At 36.6% G+C, this 21,987-nt stretch overlaps 1 protein-coding gene across 1 annotated transcript in view; it reads right to left on the reverse strand.

Annotated features, from left to right (window-relative positions):
• The window catches only part of RASGRP3 (RAS guanyl releasing protein 3), a 115,652-nt gene extending 93,922 nt beyond the window's left edge, over positions 1-21,730 (reverse strand). The window contains 1 exon segment of the mRNA XM_078149776.1: positions 21,385-21,730. The gene's annotated coding sequence lies outside the window, so the exon portion shown is untranslated.
• Positions 21,731-21,987: the final 257 nt, after the last annotated feature.

Below are 21,987 nucleotides of genomic sequence, written 5' to 3' on the forward strand. Positions count from 1 at the left end.
CAGCTCAGAGTCAATCCTCTTATGAATATTTTTGTATATATGCACACACACACACACACACATATATATGTGATAAAAAAAATTTTTCCCAGGATGTAGCACCTGGCCACCTATATAAGACACTACCAAAATTAGATTATGCATTTATTGCATTATCAATAAACATTTATTGATGCTCTGAAATTATCTTAAGATCATCCCATATGATCATATTAAAAGTTCTCATTGTCATTTGATGTAAGTCCCATTTACCCAATCCCCAGTGTGACCTCTCTTCACTACTCCTGATAGGAATTAAAGCAAGAAATTGTTTTCCAAAGAGCTGCTGAACTCTTTTTATTCATCATCTAAAGAGACAGGCATAGTGGAAAGGGCACTGGACTTGTCATCAGGAAGTCCTCAGTTTGAGTCCCTCATCAGATACTGTGGCCCCAGGCAAATGAGTTAACCACAACAAGCCTCAATTTCATCATCTGAAAAATGAGGATAATAATGGCACCTATCTCAGAGTTGTTGTGAGGATCAAATCTATGCAAAATGTTTTGCAAACCTTGTAGTGCTGAGTAAATCAGCTATTACTGTTATTACCTTTCTTACTCGTGCCTATAAATGACAGACCCTCAGAACTGAGCAGCACAGGACATTAACCCATCCCAAGAACACAAATCAGCCTTTGTGTGTGCAGCTTCAAGAAGAGGGGTCCAATTCAGTGTTCTGCAGAGAAATCTTCACTATAAGGTGAAGGTATATATAGTGGTAGGACATAAGAATTGCTGTATAGCATCAGGTCCAGCTAGTCTCTGATAGTGGCACCAAGGGCAATGTTACAGAGGACATGGATGTTCCTCTTCATGTCAATATTGTGCCTCTTCTTATATGGATGATGGTGAATTTGAAGCAAGCTGTCAGTGCTGGTCTGTCAACCAACTAGTAGTCAGGGTAGTTTTTATGCATGTCATCCTCTTGAGATTTTATGTCAGATATGACTAGAAGCCTGCTTCTCTAGCAGTCCCTGAGGGCAATCCTGCCAGATGTACACAGCATAAAAATTAAAAACACAATCTTTGTGATACAGACTTGAATGAGTTCTTCCTGGGAGGTCTGAAGGCAATGTTGCCCTGATTATAACTGCTTATAAGTATCTCCATCCAAAGGACCCTGGGATGTTTCTTTGATTCTATAAAGGTCTTCCAGTGGGATGAGGTGAATGTACATATGTGAGTCTGAGTTAAATGTCAGTTGTACGAACCAAGAAAAACTTGTTACAAATACCACATGACCAAGGTACCTTGCAGTAGGCTAAAGCAGTGGGTAACATTCCTAGGAGCAAACCAAGTCCAGAAAAATTGACAGAAACAGAAAAAAACTATTTTGTAGAAAACAGACTCTTCTCTAGGAACTAGACATAAAATCTTTCAGTGCCATATTCCAACTGAACCTCAGACCCCACTATAAAATGCTGCCCTTTAAAACTTCCTGTCCATTCGTATTATTTGAATGGTATGTACTCCATGTATGGTATGTGTAAATTAAACATAGCTTACCTAAAACACAAACAACAGAATTCAAAGCAACTCATAATCCAAAATCAGTTCAATTCAATCCTATCCAGCTCAAGAAGCATTTATTAAACACCTAGTAATGGCAAGGTATTGTGCAAGGCAATGGGCATACAAACACAAAATAACAGCCTCACCCCAAGCAAGCTTATATTCTAAGTCAGGGAAAGACATACATCTAGACATATAAGAATATAAATGATTTTTGAGCAGGAAGGAGCAAGAGCTTACAACTACAGGGAACCCATAAAGATGTCAGATAGTACCTAAGCTGATCCTCATTAAAAAAAAAAATTAGGGATTCAAAGAGATGGAGTTGAGGAAAAAGTACCTCCACATAGGAAGACAGTCCGTGCAAAGGCACTGACCTGGAAAATAGAGGGACAGTATTGGGGAAGAGCAAGTTGGTCCATTTCGTTGAAAATATCATATTACAAGACAAGAGTAATTAGATTTATGATCTAACTTTTCCAGTGCTAAATACAGGGATCATTGCAAGTTCTATTGTCTTAAGTTTTTAATTTTGATTTAAGTTACTAAGTAATTTCAAGCTCCAGGAAAAAAAAGATTACTGAAATAATAATAAATACAGATTTTTTTCTAAGAACAATTCTTTGAAATAAGTCAATGCAAATATTATCATAACTTTCATATGAGAAAACTGAGACTCAAAGAAGCTAGGTGACTGTCTGGAGTCAGATAACTAAGAAGTATTGGAGCCAGGAACCATAGACTCATAGGTCTGTAGCTACAAGGGACCTTAGAAGTCATCTAGCCCCCTCTCCACAAATGTTAGTAGCCTCCCTCTCAAACTTCCTTGTATTTAATTACTTTACATTTCTTTTCTTCATATATATTCTGTATATGCTTAAATGTCTTTGTCCCTTCTCCCATTAGAATACAAGCTCCTTGCAATTAGAGATTGTTTTATTGATTGTGTTTGTATTTTTGGTGCTTAGCAGAGTGCCTAGAGTATAGTAGGTACTTGTTGATTGACTGATACGGATGAGGAAACTGAGGCCTGGTCAGCATAAGTGATTTGTTCGAGGTCACAAAGGTAGATATTAGAGGCAAGATCAAAACTAGGTCTTACCCGACTCCCAGTCCAGTGTATTTTCCATTAAAGTCAAGTTGCTGGGGTTATTTTCTAGAAGTTTTCTTATCTAGTGAAAGAAAAAGAGGCCAGAAAAATTATCTGTGCACTTCATTTTTCCAAATTTTCTTTCCCCTTGTAGCATAGACAATGAGGATTGACTATATGATATGTATTTCAATGATTGTAGCTTACATTTAAAATATGAGTAATTCTCAGCAGCAGCAAATCAATGTAATCATGAGCAATTTGTGCTATGGCTTTAAATGGCCAATTTCCATACAAGCAAACACTCAGTTGACCTTAGTGTGAGCCATTATTTCATCGAGAAAAAGCTATAACTTTCAAAACGGAGGGGATGTCCACCAATATTAGAGCAGGGGAAATGGATCAGGGTTAACCATGATTATCAGCCACTTCAGAATTTAAATAATTTATGGGTTGGCTTAAATTCTTCATCAGTATCAGTGTCCCCAAGACTAGAGATAATTGTTATGAAACCATCAAATTCCCAGGATGCCAAATGCACAGGATTGAGCTTCTAGCAGCAAAAGACCACAGTTATTCTTCCCTTATCGTGCCATTCCCTTCCTCTTCCAACTACCAGGAAAGAACATGAGGTACAGGTTAAACCACAGACAACACAGCCATTAGGCTAGTTTACTTTTGAAAAATTGTTTTCTCTTTTGAAAAAAATTCATCAAAATAATCCACCTGTCATACTCAGAAACTCTACTTCATGCTGTAACATGAGCATGAAGTAGCTATTATATGAAATTGATCACACCCATTTGTTGATAAATATTTTCCCTGCTACTGAACTTTGGAGAACATAATGTGCAGGTGCAAGGGAAAACTATACACTGTCACTTTTCATGACTTTGACCAAATGTCACCACACAATGAACTGGATCCCTATCAAAGAAAAGAGACTGAAAAAGCAATTTTCAATCACTATACCAGACTCTAATCTGTGAGTTTTCCATGGGTGACTTTCCAAAGGAAAATAATGCTAAACAGGCACAGTGGAAAATGTTTCTCATGCTAGCAAGCACACTAGTCTGTAATCCCTTTTTCTCCAGAATGCTTAATGAATGTTTATTGAATTAGAGAATAAACAGATGGGATATGATTGCTGTGCCATTAGTAACATTTGAAAGATTATAGAAAACAGGAAAAGTATCATAATATTGGAGAAAGGCAAAGGTCTTGATTTTCAAAAAAGGGAAGAGTCAGTAAACAATAGACCAATAAGCTTGACTTTAATTCTGGTGAAACCCCAAGAATGGATCATTATAGATCTGGTTATGGGCTGCTAGACTGGGAAATAATGTTTTCAAAGAACCACTTAGGGCATACCAAATTAACCTCATCTTTTTTTTGTTGACATGACTACTGAAGTAGTAGATGAGGGCAATGTTATAGATAGAGATTACCTAGATTTTAACAAAAATTTTGATCAAGTGTCTCCTATTAGTTTTGTGGAGATGAAAAGATGTGCACTGGAACATAAATACAGTTAGATGTATTCAGAACTCCTAGAGAAGGTGGAATCAAAGAACAGTGGCTAATGGTTCAATGTCAAAATGGTAGTCCCTAGTAGAGTAGCCCAAGGATCTATTCATGTCCCTGTGCTGTTAAACACTTTTATCAATAACTTAAATAAAGGCATAGATGAGATGTACAAATTTGCAAATGGCAGAAAGTTAGGAGGAAAAAGCTAGAACAATAGTGAAAAAAAATCCAATAGAAACAGATCTCTGCCAACTGTATATTAACTTAGAAAACCACAAATTGGCATTATCCATGTTCTATTGTATTTTTATTTATTCTGTTAAGCATTTCCCAATTACATTTTAATCTGATTCACTTGGTGAATTTTGTGGGCAAATTTGATGGCTCTGAGGTAGAACATTGCGCTAAACCTAATAAAATGAAATTCACTAAGGGTAAATACAGTCTTAAATATGAATACAAATAAATTTGAATACAATAAATAAACTTCACAAGTACAAGATATAACTATAAAACAGTCAGAAAAAAGGATCTGTGAGTTTTAGTAGACTTTAAGCTCAATGAGTCAGCAGTGTGATGTTAGACACCAAAAAGCAAATGTAATCTTGTGCTACCTAGCATCCACACATAGGGAGAAATTAGCAAAAAATGATAACAAAATTGAATTGATAAAATTTGGAAGTAGTTTTTTGGAAAAAAAATACAGTAAATGAGATAAAAACCCTACATTACTTGATGAAGAAGAAAGAAAATAAAATTATTAGCATCAGAAATGAAAAAGAATTCACAACAAATAGAGAAGATAAAGGATATTTTAAAAACTTTTGCCCAATTGTACATCAACAACTAACAACCCTGAAAAATTAGAAAACAATGTGAAATATCTCATTGGAAAAACAACTGACCTGGAAAATAGATCCAGGACAGAGAATTTTAAAATTATTGGACTATCTGAAAGACATGATCAAAAAAAGAGCCTAGACATCATCTTTCAAGAAATTATCAAGGAAAACTTCCCTGATGTTTTAGAACCAGAGGGCAAAATAGAAATTGAAAGAATTCACTGATCTTCCCCTGAAAGAGATCCCCAAAGGAAAACTCCTAGGAATATTGCAGCCAAATTCTAGAGTTCCCAGGTCAAGGAGAAAATATTGCAAGCAGCCAGAAAGAAACAATTCAAGTATGGTGGAAACACAATCAGGATAACACAAGATTCAGCAGCTTCTACATTAAGGGACTGCAGGGCATGGAATATAATATTCTGGAGGGCAAAGGAGATAGGATTACAAGAATCACCTACCCAGCAAAACTGAGTATAATCCTTCAGGGGAAAAAATGGTAATTCAGTGAAATAGAGGACTTTCAAGCATTCTTGATGAAAGACCAGAGCTGAATAGAAAATTTGACTTTCAAATACAAGACTCAAGTGGAACATGAAGAGGTAAACAGGAAAGAGAAATCATAAGAGACTTATTAAGGCTGAACTGTTTACATTCCTGCATGGAAAGATGATATTTATAACTCATGAGACCTTTGTCAGTATTAGCGTAGTGGGAGGGGAAAAATTATATGTATGTATAGATAGATAGATAGATAGATAGATAGAGGGCACAGGGTGAGTTAAAGATGAAGGGGTGATATCTGGAGAATAAAATTAAGGGATGAGAGGATTATACTAGGAGAAGGAGAAAGGAAGAGGTAGAATGGGGTACATTATCTCACACAAAAAAGACAAGAAAAGGTTCTTACAGTGGAGGGGAAACAGGGGAAGGTGAGAGGAATGAGGGAATCTTATTCTCATAGGATTTGGCTTAAGGAGGGAATAACATACACACAATTGGGTATGGAAATCTGTCTTACCCTACAGGAAAATAGGGGAGGAAGGGGACAAGAGAGCAGGGGGATGATAGACAGAAGGGAAGATTGGGAAAGGGGTAATCAGAAGGAAGTACTTCTGAGGAGGGACAGGGTCAAAAGAAAGAATAGAATAAATGGGGGGGCAGGATAGGATTAAGGGAAATAGAGTTAGTTTTTCACAACATGTCTACTATGGAAAAGTTTTGCATAACTGTACATGTATGGCCTGTGTTGACTTGCTTGCCTTTTCAATGAGGGTGGGTGGGGTGGGAGGAAGGGAGAAAATTTGGAACCCAAAGTTTTAAAAACACATGTTTTTAAAAAAATGTTTCCATGCAACTGGGAAATAAGAAATACAGGAAATGAGGTACAGAAATCTATCCTGGCCTATAGGAAAATAGAAGGGGAAGGGGATAAGAGAAGGGGGGGAGAGATAGAAGGGAGGGCAGACTAGGGTAAGGGGTATTCAGAATGCATGCCATCTTGGGGTGGGGGAGGGGCAAGATGGGGTGAAAATTTGGAATTCAAAATCTTGTGGAAGTAAATGTTGAAAACTAAAAATAAATAAATTTATATTAAAAAAAACCAGCAACCTAAATCAAATAAATGAATCTTCATGAAAATATAAGATACTTAAACTAGAAAACAAGAAATAGAGAATTTAAATAATCCAATTTCAGAGGAAAGATAACGAACAAGAAAAAAAACCTCAAGGACTAAATAGATTCACAGGTACATTTTATCACATGCATCACAAAGATTATACTCTTTGACTACATTGGATCTGTACCAGTAATGCAGGGTTGATTTAATATTAGGAAAACTATAAACTTAGTTAATTAGATTAATAGAAAAAATAAAAAAAGAAATTATATGATTAAATCACATATATGTAGAAAAAGCTTTTAACAAAATACAATACCTGTTTTTGTTTAAGAAAAACCAGAAAATACAGGAATAAACCTTTCCTTAAAACAATAAACAGTATATATCTAAAACCTACAGCTACTGTTATTGTAATACAGATAGACTAGAATCCTTTAAAATAAATACAAGGCTAGAACAAGAATATCCATGTTACCACTTTTATTTGACATAGTACTAGAAATGCTGGCTATAGCAATGAGGCCAAAAAAAAAAGAAGAAATTGAAGGAATAACTATAAAGAAGAAACAAAATAGTCATTTTGTGCCAATGATATGATGATATACTTGAAGAACCCTAAAGAGTCAAATAAAAATTAATTGAAGCAATTAACAACTTTAGAAAAGTTCCAGGATACAAAATAAATACAAAAAAATAATCAGCACTTTCATACAATACCAACAAAATCAATCAAGAAGGGATGGAAAAAGAAATTCCATTTCAAATTGCTACAGAATATATGTGACGTTTGAGAGACTATCTTCTATACACACTAGCACTATATGAATAGAACTACAAACTACTGTTTTACAGACATAAAGATAAACTTGAATAATTGGGAAAATATTAATTGCTCATGGATACAACAACTCAATATAATAAAAATGACAATACTACCTAAATTAATATACTTATTTAATAATATCATAGCAATCAAATTACCAAAGTAATGCTTTGTAGAACTAAAAAAGTAGTAACAAAAGTCATGTTGTTTCTCAAAGAAACAATGAAAATAAATGGAAACTAAGGGGGGCAAGTAGTACCAAATCTCAAAATTATACTACAAGGCAGTTACTAAAATAATTTGGTGCTGTCCAGCAACAAGAGATAGAAAGAGAAATTCCATTTTGAAATAACTGTATACAATATAAAATACTTGAGAGTCTACCTGTCAAGACAAACCCAGGAACTATATGAACACAACTATAAAAGACTTTTCACACAAATAAAATCAGATCTAAACAACTGGAAAAATATTAATTATTCATAGGTGGGTCAATCCTACCCATATAATAAAATGACAATTCTACCTAAATTAATATATTTATTCAGTTCCATACAAAACTATCAAAAATTATTTTATAGAGCTAGAAAAAAATAAAAACAAAATTCATCTTCAAGAACAAAAGCTCAAGGATATCGAGGGAATCAATGAAAAAATGTGAAAGAAGGGGATCTAGCTGTACCAGCCTTCCAACTGTATTATAAAGTGGTAATTATCAAAACATTCTGGTACTGGCTAAGAAATAAGAGTGGTGGGTCAGCAGAATAGATTAGGTACAAATTATATTATAGTAAGTGACCATAATAATCTACTATATGATGATAAACCCCAGCTTTTGGAACAAAAAGTCATTATTTGACAAAAACTGCTGGGAAAACTGGAAAACAGTATGGCAGAGACTAGGTATAGACCGACATCTTATACCATATACCAAGATAAGGTCAAAATGGGTACATAATTTACACATAAATAAGCAAATTAGAGCATGGAAAAGTTTATTTGTCAGATTTATGGATAAGGGAAGAAATTAAGAGGAAAGAAGACATAGAAAGCATTGCAAAATATAAAAATAGATTTTTGATCATATAAAATTAAAAAGATTTTGCACAAACAAAACCAAAGCAACCAAAATTATAAGGAAAACAGAAAACAGGGAGGCAGAGAGGATTGCAACAAATATTTCTGATAAAGGTCTCATTTCTCAAATATATAGAGAACTGAAATAAATTTTAAAAATACAAGTCATTCTCCAATTGACAAATGGTCAATAAAATTATATGAAAACAGGCAGTTTTCAGACAAAAAAAATCAGTTATCTATAATATTAAAATGCTCTAAATCATTATTAATTAGAAAAATGCAAATTAAAACAACTCTGAGGTACCACCTCACACCCATCAGATTGGCTAACATGACAAAAAATGAAAATGTTGAAGGGAATGTGGGAAAACTAGGACACTAATACACTATTGGTAGAGTTGTGAACTGATTCAACCATTCTGGAGAGCAATTAGAATTATGCCCAAATGGCTATAAAGCTGTGCATACCCTTTGATCCAGCAATACCACTACTAGGTCTATATCCCAAAGACATCAAAAAAGGGAAAAGGACCTATTTGTACAAAAATATTTATGGCTCTTTTTGTGGTGGCTAAGAATTGTAAATTGAAAGGATGCCCATCAACTGGGGAATGACTGAACAAGCTGTGGTATATGATTGCAATGGAATATTATTATGCTATAAGAAATGACGAGCAGGACAATTTCAGAAAAACCTGGCAGACTTACATGAACTGATGCACAGTGAAGTGAACTGAACCAGGAGAACATTTTACACAGTAACAGCTATATTGTTTGATGAAGAACTGTGAATGATTTAGCTATTCTCAGCAATACAATGATCCAAGACAATCCCAAAGAACTAATGATGAAGCATACTATCTGTCCAGAGAAAGAACTGACCTTGTTTGAATATAAACTGAAGCATGCTATTTATCACTTTCTTTCATTTTTTTTTTCTTTCCTTCAAGCCTTCTTGTACAAAATGACTAAGATGGAAATGTTTTACGTGGTTGCGCATGTATAACCTATATTTTATTGCTTACCATCTCAGGGAGGAGAAGGGAAGGAAGGGAGGGAGGGAGGAATAGATTTTGAAAGTCAAAATTTTAAATAAAAATTATTTTAAAAGTAATAATAATTAGGTACTGGTTAAGGGGAAAAAAGATCTACCAGTGAAGCAGAATAGGTACACAACATAAAAAAGCAAATGTATTTAATATCCTAAAATACAATAAACCCAAAGACTCCAGGTATTAGGATAAGGACTTACCATAGCATATTTTAAAAACTGCTGGAAAAGTTAGATAGTAGTATGGAAGAAATTATATGAAGACCAAAGCTTCACATGTTATAAAAAGATAAATTCCAAATGGATATGTGTACTTGTTGTAGTTATAAAAGTCACATCATAAACTAATTAGAGAAAAATGAAAAACATACTTATTAGATCTATGGATGAGAACATTCATGACCAAAGAATAGAAAATATCATAGAAGATAATTTTGGTTCCGTAAAATTTAAAAGCTTTTTTTACAAATCTAATGAAGTGAAAATTAAAAATTGAATGATTATCTGGGGAAAATCTCTGCACAAATTTTCTCTGATAAAAAAACCTCATTTCCAAAACATGTAAGGAATTGGTTGAAATTTAGAAGAATGAGACCTATTCCCCAACTGACAAATTGTCTAAGGAAATGAACAGAGAATTCTTAAGGGATGAAAACCAGGGTATCTACATACAATCATATTAAAAAAATCCTACTAATTAGAAAAATACAAATTAAAGCAATTCTGAGATTCTACCTCACATACCAGGGTGGCAATAATGACAAGAAGAGAAATAATAAATGTTGGAAATCCTGTGGGAAAACAGATATATTTGATTGATCTGTACAACCATTCTGAAAAGCAATTTGGAATTATACACAAAAAGCTGCTAAACAATGCATAGACTAGCTAGTACTACACCCTAAAGAAATCGTAGGAAGAGGGGAAAGTCCTTTATGTACAAAAATATTTAAATCAACTTTCTGTGGTGACAAGAAAACTATAAGCTAAAGGGATGCCCATTAATGGAGGAATGGCTGGATAAGCTATAGTATATGAATGTGATGGTATATTTTGGTAGCATATTGTGCTATAAAAAATGAGGAACTAGATTATTTCAAAAAGACATGAAAAAACTTATATGAACTGATGCATAGTGAAGCAAGAAGAAACAGAACAACTTATACTGTTATAGTAGCAATATGTATTTATATCAATAGTATACTATTATATCATTGATATAAAAAATGAATAATTTTGATGACTTTTAAAAACTGATGAAGAATAATATCAACAGAACCAGGGAAACAATTTCTATTCAGTCCTTTCCAATAAATATAAAGTACCTACTATGTGTGGGAACTGTACTAAGTGCTAGAGGTACAATTAATATGAAGAAAGACAGTTCCTGCCCTCAAGGAGTCCACAGTTTAATGAGGAAGACAGTATACAAAAGGAGGCAGAAAGGGGGCGGGGACAGGGAGACCAGGAGGTACCTGACATCAGGTCCAACAGAGTTGAACTCAGGCAGAGCTAGAGATACAGAGTGAGCTAAAAAGTCCAGTTTCTACTCTTTATAAGGGAAAACATTGGGAGTTTTTGGTACTCCACCCTAAAGCTCTCCACCCAAAAGGGAGAAAAGGCTGAGGGAATTGGCATCAGTCCAGGCTTGAGATAGCAGCATGTTGCTGAGATTAGAGGTGTTGATCCTATGGTATTCTTGTCCCTGTTCTCCCATAAGTCTGCCATAGTGAATCTGATGGGGTGCTAATGATGGGCCCCTAAAACGCCTTGGACTTTCCCATATGGCTCAGAACCCTGGTGTTTGTCTAAGGCATCCAGCCCTTTCCAGTCAATAATTCTTTTAACTGCCCTTTCGTTGTGGCTCTCATTATCTGTACCTGGCCCGCCCCAGGCTACTTGCCACCCTTAAATCCCATCCAGATCTTCCCATAATCTTTCTGTATAAAAGTGTCTATCTTTCCCCCATTAAATTGCTCAGATTCTTACAATTTTGCCCATTTGTGTTGACATCACAAATAGCACAGGCTCTCACAGGAATAGCACAGGAATCTTGCCCACTCCAACTGGTGTTTTAATAAACTACTTGAACTGAAAGGAGGCTTGAGCAGTCGAATTCTTTTGAGGCAGACCCACACCCTCTGTCCTTGCATTTCAGGGTTCCCAAGATTCCTAGACCACAACAGATCCTCTCTAACATGCTGGAGCCAAAGATAGAAGAGAGGGGAAGGTGACGAGGCTTTCCTTCATTCTCCTTACATCAAATACATATGAACATGACCCCTTTGTCTCCCATGAAATCAGTCCATCATCTTTTCCTTTCATTTATTTTTCCCTCTATCTTTACCTCTAGTTCTTCTTCCTGATTCCTTATTTGTTATGACACAACCTGCTCCTACCTACCATGTATGTCTCCACTGCCCTCTGAGTGATACTCAGTCTTAATTCTTCATAGACTGTGATGTTCTATAACTTTTATCCAAAACTACCACCAACAGAACATTAGTGATTTTAAAAAGCAGGAGACTCCCACTTCAGGGAAAAGTTTGGAGTCATTAAAGGAGCTCTACAACAGAGATAAAAGGGTTTAAGCCTCCATAGAATGGTTTCTGGTTCAGCAAGGATGCTGGTGAGGCTGTTGAGAAGATGACTCTTTGGACAAGGTTTTCTCTGTAACATTTTTATAGGAATTTTGAATGATTTTGTTATACAGAGAGGAGACATCTTACAGAAGGGAAGTCTTTAAGGAGGTGTTTTGCTCTTCTGAATCAAAATCTTTTTTTTTTTAATAGTTGCTCTTGCTAGGCAGTGGGAATACGTTGGATACATCACCAGGCCTGCAGCTAGAGACCTGAGTTAAATCCAGCTTCAGACACTTACTGGTTATGTAACCCCCGGGTCATTTAACCTCTGTTTGCCTCAGTTTCCTCATCTGTAAACTGGGAATAGTTATACCACTTACCTCTCAGAGTTGTTGTGAGGATCAAATGAGACAAATTTATTAAGCAATTAGCAAGACAGGCTGATTAAGGAATTATTTGAGCATCAGTAATAAGTCATCCCCTACCTGTTAAAAGTTAATAAATTTTATTTGTGTGATATTATTCAGTTCCCACCCTGACCTCCTGTAAGAACATGGTGTATAGACTTGAAATTTTTGTGTGCCTTCCAAATCTTTGGTGTACACTCACTCCTTTTTTCAAATTCTCCTATTTTTGCAAAATATTTCTTGTCATGCTCACCTATCCCCACCTTTGCATTAAAGTTACCAAACTATGAAATAAATAACTGGGAGGGTCTTTTTTAGTTTTTGTAGAATTGCTCTGGTTCTTCATCTATTACAGCAGGTATTCTTAATCTGGGATCTGTAGACTAGATAGCTAGATAGGTAGATAGATTAATTGATTGATTGATAATAGATATAGGTAGATGATAGATAACTGTATCATAATAAAAGTAGTTTCCTTTGCAATCCTATGAATTATAAAATATTATATTAAAAAGATCCCATAGACTTTACCAGACTACCAAAGGGCTCCATGACACATTTTATAACATGTTGGTAGATAAGATGCAATCATTTTTTTTAAATATAAATTTATTTATTTTTAGTTTTCAACATTCACTTCCACAAGTTTTTGAGTTTCAAATTTCTCACCCCTCCCCCACCCCAAGATGGCATGCATTCTGAATACCCCTTCCTTTAGTCTGCCTTCTCTTCTATCTCTCCCCCCTCCCTTCTCTTATCCCCTTCCCCTTCTATTTTCCTGTAGAGCAGGATAGACTTCTGTACCCCATGTCCTGTATTTCTTATTTCCCAGTTGCATGTGAAAACATTTTTTTAAAACATGTGTTTTTAAAACTTTGAGTTCCAAATTTTCTCCCTTCCTCCCTCCCCACCCACCCTCATTGAAAAGGCAAGCAACTCAATATAGGTGGCACATGTGCAGTTAAGATAAAATCAATTTTAAGGTAGTTATTTTTCAAATATTCAGCACAAGCACTGCAGTATGAGTTGATAAAATGTCTCATGAAATGATGTTACTTGTTGTCTTTGGGTATACAATTAACCCTATTCTAAAAACTCATATATTTGCCTCTTCAAGAAATTGAGAACTATCCTTTCATTTAGCAATCATTTCTTTTAATTTTTTTAATTTTCAAAAATGTTTTTAATTTTTCACTTGTTTTTCAAAAAGCTGAGACAATTTTTTTTGTCTTGTGCATTTTTAATTTATAATCTCATAAAATATAGCTCTGAAAAAATAGCTTAATAAAGAAACAAGAGTGGACCACACATTGATAGAGGGTCATTTTTGTAATTTTAGTGGTGAGCTTCTTCATATTTAGTTAGGCTTCTCCTCCAAAAGCTAATAGTATGCTTCTGGGACCATAATCAAAGCTTAACACGGCAGAAACTGCGATCTCTGGTGCTCTACTAACATAACATTTTAGAACCCAGGTTATAGCCATGACATCATAATGAGACATTTTAGTTGTGCTTTGTAGATGCATTCCTAACATCAAGCCCAGATTTCCCCCATTTGCAAATCCTACCCATTTCTCCTGGCTCTGCCCTTTGGAGACAAGCAGAACAAGTCTAACCTTCTTCCATGAGACAGCGTTTGCAAATTCTTGGTGACAGCTACCACATTCCCTTTAGGTCTTTTCTTCTCTCAGCTAAAAATTCTTATTTTCCTTAACCTTTTTTCCGTTATATAAACTCAAGGCCCTTCCCCATTCTCACTGCCCTTCTCTGGACACTCTTCAGCTTATATTGATGTCCTTCCTAAAATATGTTAAAATATACAAACATTTTATAGATGAAACTGAGACTGAATAAGACAAAGTGTCTTAACTATGCTCACATAGCTAATAAAGTGAGTTAATTGCCACAAGAATCTAGATCTTCTGACTCTTAGCCCAATCAATCAATCAAGCATTTATCAAGTGCCTACTGTATGTATGCCATGCAGTGGGTACTGGGAATAAAAAGACAAGAATGAAGCAGTCCGTGTCTGCAAAGAGCCTACATTCTATCTAGAGAAGTAATGTGTACATACATAAATGTGGTACAGTGGCAAAGGTGCTGGATGTGAAATTAGAGGACCTGGATATACACCACACCTTTCTGATGCTTATGGCATGTGTGATGCTGGGCTAGTCACTCAAACTCTTTGGTCTCCTCAACTGTATTATGAAAGCCTTTGAAGTCCCTTCCAGCCCTATGTTTATGCTTTTATTAACCAACTCTAGAACTTTTTGATCCTATGATCCTAAATGCATATATGCAAAATGCGTACAAGGCAGTTAGGGGAGAGGAAGATACCAGCAGCTGCGGTCATGAGGAAAGGTCTCACAGAGAAAGTGACTGACTTGACCTGGAATGTGAAAGAAACTAAGGATTTTAAAAATCAGGAGAGAAAAACGAGTGCCCCGCAGGCATGAGGGACAAAGATGAAGTCCTCAACAAGTCAGAAGTTCAGAAGGAGGGGAGGGGTTTAGGGAAGGAGAATTAGATGCTTTGTAAAATGTCTATTCCTCTCATCCCCCAGGGTGAAAGTGGAATCTAAACTAATCAACCAGCCCAATTCCATTATGTATGTGAGAAGAGAGCTATTACAGAGTTCTTGCACTGGGCATTCTTATACCCCTGACATTGCCCTTTATTCCCCGCCCCCTTGTCTTCTAAACTTCAAAACCTGCTGTTTCATACTGGAATTTCCTCAGAGATTGGGACATCAAGCTACCTCAGCAGCCTTCTCGATCTAGAATAGCCTTCAGTAATACCTGCCTGGGTCACCCATTGATGATTTCCTCATGCAGCCTCCAGGTTGTGAAGGGGCCTCTCCCAGTCCTGTTCCAGGCTTTCAGACTTCAAAACTAGCCCCTGCACTCCTCCTCACCACACCCCCGCAACACACACACTTTTCTGTTCGCTTTTTTGGATTATCTTTTCCAATCAGAATATAAGTTTGTAGCAGGCAGTCTCCTTTCCTTTGTGAGTGTGTAAGGCAAACAGGGTCAAGTGACTTGTGCAGGGTCATATAGCTACTTAGTGTCTGAGGTCATGTTTGAACTCTGGTGTTCTTGACTCCAGGGCTGGTGCTTTATCCACTGCACCACCTAGCTGCCCCCTTTCCTTTTGCTGTTAATTGTATCCTCAGAGATAAGCACAGTGCCTGACACATAGCACTTCATAAACGTTTGTTTTCTTGATTCCTTCCAATGGAAAATGAACACCACTCTTCTGATATCTACCCCAAATCCTACTGGTAAATGTCCATCATGGTCCGTAGTAGTGTGGCATTATATAAGTGCTCTGCTCAGGCAGCCTGCTCACAGAGACTATGTGTTACTAGAGAAAGAGTGCAACATTTGGACTCAGAGGTCTTAGGTTCAATTCTCATCTCTAATAAGTGTACCCTATAACCTTGAGGGTGGTCTTGGACTCAGTTTCCTCATCTGAAAATAATGACCTGTGAAGTATTTCCAGATATAAATCCATGATCCCATTGTCCTAAGGGATTCTTCTTTCCAACACCCTTATTCTCCCTGCCCTAAGATGCCTATATAGAGTAGAAAATGTCAGAAAAGTTGCAAAAAAAAAAGAATAAATTGCATTTATCTACATAAAATACCATTCTAAGAAGTTAAGCTTATCTGAGAAGATTGAACTAGATGATCTCTAAGTCCCCTTCTAGCTTTAAAACTTAAGATTTTTGTCAAAATCCTGTATGCTTTTCCTCCTTATCTTTATTGGGAATGGGCCCCCACTCCAATCTTGATATGTCAATCAATTAGCAAATATTTATTCAATGCTTATTACATGGTATGCATTGCGTTCAGTCCTAGTGATAAATAAAGGCAGAAACATTCCTGCCCTCAAGAAGCTTTCATTTTAATAGGAGAGAAAATATGTGTGTGTGTTGTGTGTGTGTGTGTGTGTGTGTACGTGTGTGTATGTAAGTAAATACAGAATAGATGGAAGATAAGGAAGATAATCTTAGAGGGGAAGGTATCTGGGGTGGGGAGCCCCAGTAAAAGCCTTTTGCTAAAGGTGGTGTCTAAGCTGAATCTTTAAATAAGGCAAGTATTCTAGACAGAAAGGAAGAGGTAGAACATTCTAGGAACATCAAAAGCAACCAATCACAACATCAAAAGAAATGTCGAAGGTCAGTGAACAGAGCACTGGACCTGGAATCAGAAAGATTTGAGTTCAAATCCACCATCAGGCATTTAACTAGCTGACTCTGAGCAAGTCATTTAACCTCTGTCTGCCTCCATTTCCTCATCTGTAAAATAGGGATAATAATAGTGCCTACCTTCCAAAAATGTTGTGAAGATAAAATGGAATAATATTTGTAAAGTACTTTGCAAACTAAAAGCACTATAGAAATTCTAGTTTATTATTATTATTATTATTATTATTATTATTATTATTATTATTATTATTACAATGCTACCCATCCATTAGGGCTATTTCTAAGCCATTTTCTCAATAAGTAAAGGCTTCCTGATACCCCATGAGTTCAGAAATGATCTTTCCTTTCTCAGACCTTGCAAAATACTCCGTTGGTATCCTTCCTGTTCACTTAGTTCATATTTATTAAGCACATATATGTGCCAGGCACTATGCTAAACAAGGAGTACAAAGAAAAGCCTTCCTCCCTCAAAAAGGCTCTTTTTCTCAAAAAGCTCATAGTCCAATGATGGAAACAATAAGCAAACACATATGTGTAAACAAGATACATATAGTTTAAATTGGAAATAATCAATAGAGAAATGGCATTGGTATTAAGAGGGATAGGAAAAAGGATCTTGTAGAGATGAGATTTCAGCTGGGACTTGAAGGAAGCCAGGAAGCAGAGATGAAGAAGGAGAGTATTCGAGGCATGGGGAGCAGCCAGTGAAGATGTCCAGAGTCAGAAAAACAGATATTATCATCATTTGTGCATACGTACATATGAGGCAAAGGATGCCATTAGAGAGATGTATAACTAGAAAAGAAGGTGAGCTAATTACATTGCAGTAGCAAGGAATAACGAATGGGCAGCCCACCTGCTCCACTGATGTCCATTTAATGTTAAGAGAAACAGAGGAACACTCTCCCATGGTAGGAATAAACTTTATGGAGATTTATAGGAAGATCTGGACAAAGAAATACAGGATGAGAGAGCATGAATGGGTTGCTATTTGTACCATAAGGAAGACTACCCATATCCAATGACATCATAGATCTAATAAGGTATTCAAATATCCTAACTCCCTCCACTAGTTTATAAGTTCCATGAGAACAAGGACCATGTCTTATCTTTGCCCCTCCCCCAGAGTATAGCCAGCACACTGTATATAGCAGATGCTTACGAAACATTTGTTCAATAGGACAGATTATAATAAGTCCAAGGAAGGTTATTATTTCAAAAATCAAGGTGTCATCAGATTTGTAAATGATCAGTAAGCCTCTTTAAACTTCAGTATTACAATTATATTATGGTGTCCATCTAGAGAATTAATTGGAGGCTTAGAGCCTGGTTCAAGCATTTTAATCCTGGTGACTTTATTACTCAGAGTACTATTGATAAAAGTTAATTTGGCAAAGGTTTTAACTTACAGCCTCCAGGCAAAGAGAAAGCTGTTCATCTACAAATCCACGAATGCTTTAACAGGGTATTTTCTTCTCCATGATTTGAATAGGATACCACTGAAGCATGCATTCATTTATGGGCTGACCAAAGACCCTCCCATAAACAGTAGAAGTCAAATAGCTCAGCAATGGAGGACTTGGAAATGGTTTTTTCCTCAGTGTTTCCACATTCTGTGGTTCCCCCAGGGATTTAGTGAAAAAGAGTAACTTTCTTGAGGTTTTCACACCAATCATTTGTCATATGTAGATATCCAGAAAGCTCTTCAAGGTGACTTGGTAACTAAGGCAAATAAGTTTTTCCTCATCAATATTTCAGGTATTAAGTAAGCAGGAAAGGCTCTGTATGATGAAAAAGTTTAGTATTACCTAGGCAATTTTAATTTATTCTCTAGATATGTAATAATATAAGAAAAGAATATAATGGAACAAGATTTGAAGTTGGAGCCAAAATAATAATTATAACTCCAATTCATGACATGTTTTACAGTATACTAAAGCAGGAGGCAGAAAGTGATCAATTTGGAATGAGAGGACCTAAGTTCAAATCAGGATTCTGCTGCTGACTAGCTGTGTGACCTTGGGCAAGTCACTTGACTTGGGTCTCTGAGTCTCAGTTTCTTCACATGTAAAATGGGGGAGTTGGACTAGATGGCCTTTGAGGTCTCTTCCAGCTCTATATCTCTGCTTGTCCATAGATTAACTATGAATAAATAAATCAATAGTGTAAGTATTTTAAACCCATGCTTGTAAATGAGAAAACTGAGGCTCCCAGAAGTGAGGAGACCTGTTCATGATCACACGGCTAATAAGAATTTGATGGAAAGCATGCAATTCTGGTCTCCTGACTCAAAGCCCCACATACTAGCCACTGTTGTCCCATAGAGGGCTTAGCTTTCAGTACCCAAGTCACCATGCAATAGATTTATGACCCTGGATGACTCAATCTCTCTAAGCTTGTTTCCTTATCTGTAAAATTAGGGGTAGGGGAATAGCAGTTTGGTAGCTGGATTTGGAGTCATGAGATCTACCTCTGTTACTATTTGTGTGATGTTGGGCAAGTCATTTATGTCTCTGAGTCTCATCTAGAAAATGAATAGGTTGAATTGAATGATCTCTGAGGTCCTTTCCATCTCTAAATAGGCTCACAGGTCTAGGGCTAGACATCTCATGATCTTTTCTTTCAATGGTTATCTCACAGCATTGTATTAAATGAATAAGTGTAAAGTGCCTTTGGGGCAGCTAGGTGGCACAGTGAATAAAGTGCCTGGCTTGGAGTCAGGAAGACTCTTCTTCCTGAGTTCAAATCTAGCCTCAGACACTTAACTAGCTTTGTGACCCTGGGCAAATCATTTAACCCTGTTTGCCTCAGTTTCCTCATGTGTTAAATGAGCTGGAGAAGAAAATGGCAAATCATTCCTATATCTTTGCAAGAAAACCCCAAATGGGGCCATAAAGAGTCAGACAGGACTGAAAAATGACTGGACAACAACAATAACAAATTTCTTTGTAAAGTGCTACACAAAATGTGTGAGTATTATTAAGAGTGGGAAAAAGATGTGGAATGAGGTAAATGATCATGGAGATGAGTAATAAAAAAGTGGGAGAAAAGGGTGAGATGTCAGCCCTGTTTGAAAATTCATTAGATCATCCCTGGAAATGAGATCATGGAATCATGGATTTTGAGCTTAAAGGGATCAGCTAGTCCATTTCCCTCATATTATAAATGAAGAAAAACAACATAGAAGACTATTGACTTGGCCAAAGTCACACAGGTAGTCAGTAGAATAGCAAGGATTTGGACCCAGGCCCTCTAATATCAAATCCTATATAGTTTATTCAGAATCCAGATAAAAGCAATGAATCCCAAAAGCAACCTTACTCAGAACTCAAACATCCATGCAATGCAGAAACACAACATCTAAGTGGAGGTCAAGAATTTACTCCGGGACATTGACTCTATGTAGATAAATAAAAGCAAGGAAGTAGCCAAGAAGTATTTGGTTATCATTGTGCAGCACTCAGTCTGATTCAGGATACTGCTATTTCCAAGTGGTTCTGTCATCCTCAATGATCTTCCTTTTCCTCTACCCTCCACTTGGCCTTTCCTTTTATGCATCATGTGTGGTCAGAATCCTAGAAAGGGAAAGAGCTCATAACCAATGTCTTGTTTCCAGAATGACTTCTGCTCTTTACATCTCCCAAGAATGTGTCTTACTATCAATAAAAGAGTCTGGTGGATGGATAAGTCCTTTCAATACCTTGTATTCCAGCATATATATGTGATATCAATCAGCTGTATGCAGTATTTCTGGGGTACAAAGCTGAAGGAAAATATTGAGTATTACCAAAAAAACAAAAAAAAAGCAACTATACATTCCCGCCCCCTCCCTGCCCCGCCATCTAAAGGAGAAGCCCTGTGATATTTAAAAGCCCTTGTTCCAAGCTACACAAAGATGAATTAGTTCAATGAAGGCAAATTATCTACTAGAGAATGCACATAAGCAGTACCTGTCAGATGGTAACCTAACTATGTATTTAATTGCATGCCTATCAATACCACGACCTCCTGGCTTTCCTCTTCTTTCCTACTGGCATGTTGTTTTTTCTGCCCGGTCAAACTGAGTGTCACTCTAGCATTTAGGAGGAAATGCTTCAGATCAGACAGAGGAATGAAGCCAAACTTGCCAGAATCACTTTTCAAGGTTTCTTTCCCAGTAGCAAACTTTTTCAAAGTCAACTGTCTTCACTCACACACCTCAGTAAGTTATCTACTATTTCACAGCATAACCCAAAGTTTACAACTAAACCCAACCAGCCATAGATCAGTGGTGGAGGGGGAAGGGGGAAACAACTCTACCCTTTGTCAACAGACTATCCTGTCTCCTAACTGGGCTTCAACAATATAGCCTATTCATTCCCCTAATTAGAGAAAATGATATTAATCAAATGAAATAAAACACAGAGAGGCAGATTGGTGTAGTTCAAACGATAAGAAAGGTTCAAGAATGCCATTAAAAATACAAGTGAACATTAAAACCGGAGACAAATCAAATCTCTCTCTCTCCCAAGTGTCATGAAATAGAAAGAAAAAAAAAATAAAAAGAAGCCGTTAGTGGCTTGCAGAAAAACAAGACAAAATCTCCAATTACTTACTTAACTAGAGTCGGTCTGCAGAGGTATTCCATGCAAACATCACCCTTTCTTGTCCAGCTGCCAAGTGCTAAAGCATGAAGTGAACGAACAGCTGTTTCCTTCAAGACCAAGCTGTGTGTCTTAATAAGTCACATGCCCCTTCTGATAAATACGGCTGTCGTTCCAGGAGGTCAGAAACTGAAGTTCATTATTCTCCTTATTAGAAAACCTTTTGCTAACACATGGGCCGGTTTTGGCATTTCACAGTTACAGGGGAATGCATTCCACAGCTTGCTTCTTCTCTTCAACCCCCTCCCCCCTTTTCCTCTTACCAATCCCTGCTTCTTTTAGTGACAAGCACCACACAGCTGATCAGTCACACTGTAGGGCAGGGCCGCTGAAAATGGAAAGTTAATTGAGTATGTGCCAAGTGGAATGGCTGAAAGTTGGATGGTTGGGGGTGGGGGGGCAACAAAGGAAGGTGAAGGGGAGTTTCTCACTGCACTCACCTTATCTGGGCATATTGGGGGCTTTTATCAAGAAGGCAGACAAAATGCAAATTGCCTCACTAGATAAAAGCAGAAATAGTTTTATATTCTCCTCTCTCACCACCTCAAATCAGGA

The sequence above is a fragment of the Phascolarctos cinereus genome, unplaced genomic scaffold (genome assembly GCF_003287225.1).
Source record: "Phascolarctos cinereus isolate Bilbo 61053 unplaced genomic scaffold, phaCin_HiC Scaffold_2;HRSCAF=192, whole genome shotgun sequence".
Taxonomy (NCBI): Eukaryota; Metazoa; Chordata; class Mammalia; order Diprotodontia; family Phascolarctidae; genus Phascolarctos; species Phascolarctos cinereus.